General features: G+C 38.4%; 1 protein-coding gene across 3 annotated transcripts in view; it reads left to right on the top strand.

Annotated features, from left to right (window-relative positions):
* The first annotated feature begins 1,915 nt into the window (after nt 1-1,915).
* The window catches only part of CARD11 (caspase recruitment domain family member 11), a 213,319-nt gene continuing 209,234 nt past the window's right edge, over nt 1,916-6,000 (top strand). For 2 of the 3 annotated variants that reach the window (XM_077275337.1, XM_077275335.1), the window contains exon 1: nt 4,793-4,941. The gene's annotated coding sequence lies outside the window, so the exon portion shown is untranslated. Of the gene's footprint in view, nt 1,988-4,247; nt 4,396-4,792; nt 4,942-6,000 lie in introns of those variants that run through there. The other variant, XM_077275336.1, reaches the window with a different exon arrangement.

The following is a 6,000-nucleotide window of genomic DNA, read 5'->3' as shown; positions in this document are numbered from 1 at the left end:
CTTTGTGCACTATTGCTGCAGAGGGCCAATATGCGACTTCAAGAGATAATAATAACAACCAACCCATTTACTTGTGAAAATGGGAAAGAAATGGAAGAGATCCATCAATGAGGTTAAAATACATGAATTTTATTGCAATTAAATATAAAATAAAAATTAAAAAGCACCTGATGTAATAAGAGTACCGTAGGGGACATCGGGCATATACAGAAAAGGCCTACAAATTCCAAATTGTAAATCAATGATTATCAATTGTGAGAGTAGACTCTGGGAGTTTATAATTTATCAAAGAGCAAATGCAAATCGTTATCTTCCTACCCCAAAGACTAACCTCACACCCTAGACAGTGGCACAATGATGGTAAAATGGCAGTCTGAGAAAAAACATATTCTCTTACAGAGGATGTATCCAAGGTACATATATCTACAGGTAAATGCAGCAATAGCCACTAATAAAACCTTGCTGATCAAGTGAGGGGATGCCTGGGTCCGGTTCTGTGGCTACTACTGTCTGGTGTTAACGATTTGCATTTGCTTTTCGATAAATTATAGCCTCCCATAGTCTACTCTCACAATTGATAATCATAGATTTCCAATTTGGAATTTGTTGACTTTTCCTCTATATATGTCGTATGTCGATGTCCCCTACGGCAGAGGTGTCAAACTGCATTCCTCGAGGGCCGCCAACAGGTCATGTTTTCAGGATTTCCTTGTATTGCACAGGTGATAATTTAATCACCTGCACAGAATGATTCCAGCACCTTGTGGAATGCTAAGGAAATCCTGAAAACATGACCTGTTGGCGGCCCTCGAGGAATGCAGTTTGACACCTCTGCCCTACGGTACTCTTATTACATCAGGTGCTTTTTAATTTTTGTTTTATATTTAATTGCAATAAAATTCATGTATTTTTAACCTCATTGGTGGATCTCTTCCGTTTCTTTCCCATTTTCACACATGAATGGGTTGGTTGTTATTATGGATTTAAAGTGCCCCTTTTCCAGTTAGGACTTTGTTGTATTATTATTCTTCAAGAGATAATGTCTTATACTTTTGTTTTTTTGATAGGAGAATAATGGGGAATTTTCAAATTCATTTATACTAGGTAAACATTTAGATGACATTCCCCAGTGCTTTTTAACAATTGTGGCAATCTGTCTAGGTTTTATATGGAGTGCAGTGCTTAACGTACTATTTTTTTGCTCCACCCAGACATTTAAAAATTGAGTACGTGTCTTTGAGTGGACCAAAGTAAATTTTATAGTTGAATCAATTTGATTCAGAAATGTATGGAAGTCAATTAGTTCACTCTGTGTACAGATCTAGAGGAGGAAGAGGTCGTCTATGTAGATCCACTATGTCAACACATAAACGAAGTCTCCCTCCTATGTAGTCACAATGATATTTGCGTATACGGGTGCCATATTTGCGCTCATTGCTGTACCCCGTTTTTGCATATAAAACTCGTCTCCAAACAGGAAATAATTCATTTTAAGGATGACATCCAAAAGTGAAATAACAAATTTTTCACCCTCTCTTGATAGATTCAAAAGTAATCATTTTCTTTTCACAGCTGCTAGACCCCGTTCATGTTCAATCGAAGTATGAAGTGAAGTAACATCGAAAGACGCCAAAATGACTTCATTAGCTAATTCTATTTAATTCAGTTTCAATAAAAAAATGTGTGGAATCTTTTATAAAAGTTTTAGATTCCTTTGTTAAAGTGTTAATTATTTAATCCAAAAATATTCCTATTTTGTTGAAAACTGAGTCTATTCCTCAGACGATCGGTAATTCTGGTGGATTTTTAAGCGATTTATGAATCTCCGAAAGAACATAGCACCGGTGTTACTGGATGCTCCACAAAAAGATAATTGATAAAGTACACCTGCGCCGGAGCCACGGCTGGAAGACAGGATGAGGACGTCATAGGAGGCACCGGACCCGGACCGCAATGCCCATCGGACCCGAACCGGGACCGCCCCCGGGTGAGTATAATATAACGTGTTTTTCTTACATTTCAGGTTACATCGGGGGCTTATCTACAGCATTACAGAATGCTGTAGATAAGCCCCTGATGATGGTGGCCGCAGCCCATATACGATTTTTGGGGTGACAGATTCCCTTTAATTTTTCTAAGGGCTAACAAGAATTTTTTTTTACAACAAACTGAGGTCCATTTTTTCAGTAAAGAAAATATAGCTACATTTTTACAAAAAATAACTACATTTTTACCATCAAAATTTTATTTTAGCCACAAATTTCACATTTTCACACAAAAAGTGAGTAAAAAAGACACCGAAATTTGTCCCACAATTTCTACTGAACGTAGCAATACCCCATATGTGGCTGTACAGTGCTACTTAGCCATATGGAGAGACTCAGGAGGGACGGAGCGCTATTTGACTCCTGGAGCACAGATTTTCCTAGAATAGTTTGTGGACTCCCTATTTAGAGCCCCTAATTGCTAGAAGAGCGGAATCCCCCCTCAAGTGACCCCATTTTGGAAATGATACCCTTTTGGGAATGTATCTACAGGTGTAGTGATGATTTTGACTCCATGGATGTTTTCCAGAAACAAGCAGCAATGAATGTTGCCGAGTGAAAATTGAAAACTACCTTTGTAGTGACCAGTATGTTGTAGTGACCAGTACGTTGCAATCACTAGTACGTTATGCCCAGCTCATGCTTCTGGAGACACGAACCCATAAGTCATCGCTTCAGAAATGCCAAACATGTGGACGCTATATGTGGTTTAGGCACAGTGGGGCTCATTTAGATTTGAGAGCACAGAATTTGCCACATTTCTTTTGGGGAGAAAGGAGCCATTTAGCTTTTCCAGAGCCTTTGTGCTTCCAGTAACGTGGAAGCCTCTTATATTTCCATTAACAGATGACAGACCTGAATAGGGACTTGCTTTTTTTGTGGATTGAGTTGAAGCTTTTATTGAGAACATTTTACCTAATATTTGGGATCACATTTATCCAGCGCTCTATGGTAAGCATTTACATTGAGGTTTCCATCTAAATCTCCTAGTGACGTGATTCAGATGAAACCCCCGAGGGATCCATTCACTATAATGAGGCAGCAGAGTTACTCTGGTCTCCGTCTGGCCTCTGTTCTTCTTTTAAGAAGTGCACGAAACTGTGGCCGACAGCACTTTTATGCAATCCTAAAACGACGGACACGACCGGATCACAGGTCCTATGGCATCCACAGTGCCTCCATCTGCCTCATTATAGGGAATCTTCCGCCGCAGGATCTGTCTGAATCACATATTTCAGAGATTTATATGGAAACCCTGGTGCAAGCGCTATGCACGGAGCGCAGGATAAATGTGCGCTGAGCCTTACTGTGATCTTTGGGAGGCATAATGAACAAAAAAACATGTGAAGAATTAGTTTTATTTATTTTTTACGCCGTTCCTCGTGCGGTAAAAGTGATTAGACGACTTTATATTTCGGGTCGGTATGATTACAGCGATTCCTGATTTATAGAGTTTTTTTATGTTTGGCTGCTGTCATACACTAATGAACACTTTTTATTGTAAAAACTAGTTTTTGCAGCACCATATTTTGAGAGCTACAATTTTTTCAAATTTTGACCCACAGAATCTGACAGCCCAGCACGCCCTGCCTCAGATTGCGTGAATAAGCTGTCACTCACAATACTGACAGTTCAACACAACCCTAATGCTATAGGGCAGCTGAGCTGTCACTCACAGCAGGGTGGAGTAGTGACACCACCCTTAAAAAGAGAAGCAACAACAAGCAATCAAAATATTGTGTGTACCTCAAATTGATATCAATAAAAATGTCAGCTTTCCACACAAAAAAACAAGCCCTCACTCAACTTTATCAACAAAAAATAAAAAATAAAAATGTTACCAGTCTCAGAAAATGGTGACGCAAAAGAGAAACCCTTTTTTTTTTTTTTTAATTCTGAATTTTTTTCAGCACTTTTCTGTTGGGTATTACCAACAATGAAGACCTACATGGATGCCAATATAAAATGGACAAGTGGTAATTGTTTTATGTGAGGTAAAGCCCCATAACAAGTTGAAATATTATGGGACGGACACAATAGTGGTGATGTATGCCATACAGAATGTCACGGAGCTGCACAATGCGTGTGTATGTTGTGCAACTAAAAAATAAAAAACAGTAGTGTAGAGTTCCAACAACACAAGATACGGATCTTCAGTGTTAGATATTTTTAGCTCTTTCCTCAACACAGTCCTCTTTACAGGTATTGCTGGAGCAACTATAGCAGAAGAAATTAAGAGAAACAAGAAAAAGAAATAATAAAACTAAACATCACGAGAAGGGAATGTGCAAGAGAAAGCATTTTCAGATGTGAAGTAGAAGAACCTAATGTGTCATCGGATAGCGAGCAGGTTGTCCACATTTTGTTGTCATAGTCCATTGTGCTCAGTACTTACATTGTAAGGTGTATTGTCTGTTTAGACGTGGGAGATATCCTGAATGAGCATTGCGATAGGAAGGGATTGGGCACAGAGTCAAAAAGCGACTTATCACAATTATCTACAACCTGTGGGGAGATGAGATACTTTAGAAATTGACATCCTGTGGAATAAAGTTTGGATTTACTGGTTATAAAGATAGCACTGGTGGAGCAGGAACAAGTACAGTATGTCACATTGACAAGTTTTGTGTGTGTGTGTGTTTGGTTTCCTGTAGGTTACGGCTCTATGGTTTCCGGTAAGCTTTTCTCATTTCCCTTTTATTGCTCCTCCTTTTAGTTTCCAAGATCTGTGTTAATAATCCTCTGAGTCGTGATTGCTGGTTGAGAATTACACATCATCTCTCCATGCACAGGTGAAAACCAAACACAAGCAGCAGCTCTTCAATGTCTATCTACTGTCACCTGGCCGGACATCTGCTGGATACAACATTTCCTATCAATTAAGAAGCTGCCAAGGGTAAGGTTAATTTTACTTTCTCTGTAAAGACAGCAAACATCAGACGTGCTACATGATGCTCCACTAGTTATATAGTAGTAAATCCATATTGATATAACAGACTTTGGCTTTCTGGCTACATTTGTAAGTTCTAGATGCAGAATACCACATTCTCCTTCTAGTACCGGTGAACCTTAGTGCATTAGTTATGATGTGTATGTTTTGTATGCAACACGTCTATATGTATATGTGCGGACTCGTTGACTGAACGTTTTGTGGACATGAAGCAATGTCTAACCACTCTCAAGGGATTTTGTAACTGTGCTACTCAGCTGTCAAGTCACGTTGATTCACTTGCAGTAAGACTGAGCTTCCATCGATTGTTTATGTTGTGTTTGCCAAAACTTAAGACTACAGATGTTACACGTGTGAATAAATGGCATGAATGAAGGTCTATCATCCCAAGGCCCTGATTCATAATTTGCAATTTCTTGAAGTCGCTTTTCTTTTCTTTTTTTTTGCCTTGTGGCATTCGCAGACTGATTTTTTTGCATCTAGTTCTTCAATGTAGTTCATGAATTTGGCACAAAATCCAAAATGATTTTTGTTTTTGTCCTTAACTGTTTTGAGTTTTTTTTGCTGCATATTGTGACAAACCTTTGAAAAAGTCACACATTTGTCTAAAAAAGTGCCAAATTAGTAACTCTGTGAGAAACCTTAGGCAGGGACTGGAGTGAGATGTGTCAAATAATGTGACATGTAGGAAATGTCGCATTTCATGAATCTGTCAAAAACATTTGGATAAGCAAAGATGTGGTGGAAAAATAAAAAAGACTTAATAAGTGTTGCAAATCGTACCGCGAATAAGACATATAAAAAGGAGCACATTACTTCAGAAAATTGGAGAAACAGCAATGATGATTTAGGGTCCCAGTGTTTTTACATTGTTTATTTTTGGGGTTTTCTTGCTTTTTTCTAAATACCATGTTTTAGTACCTTCATTTTTGATTGTGTTTATTTAGCTGTGTTTCTAACATTGCAAGTGATGTAGATTTCTCTAAGAATTACATGATTTGTAAT

This window comes from Ranitomeya variabilis, chromosome 7, assembly GCF_051348905.1.
Source record: "Ranitomeya variabilis isolate aRanVar5 chromosome 7, aRanVar5.hap1, whole genome shotgun sequence".
Taxonomy (NCBI): domain Eukaryota; kingdom Metazoa; phylum Chordata; class Amphibia; order Anura; family Dendrobatidae; genus Ranitomeya; species Ranitomeya variabilis.
The sequence above is the reverse complement of the archived record's forward strand: the minus strand, read 5'-3'. Positions and strand labels throughout refer to the sequence as shown.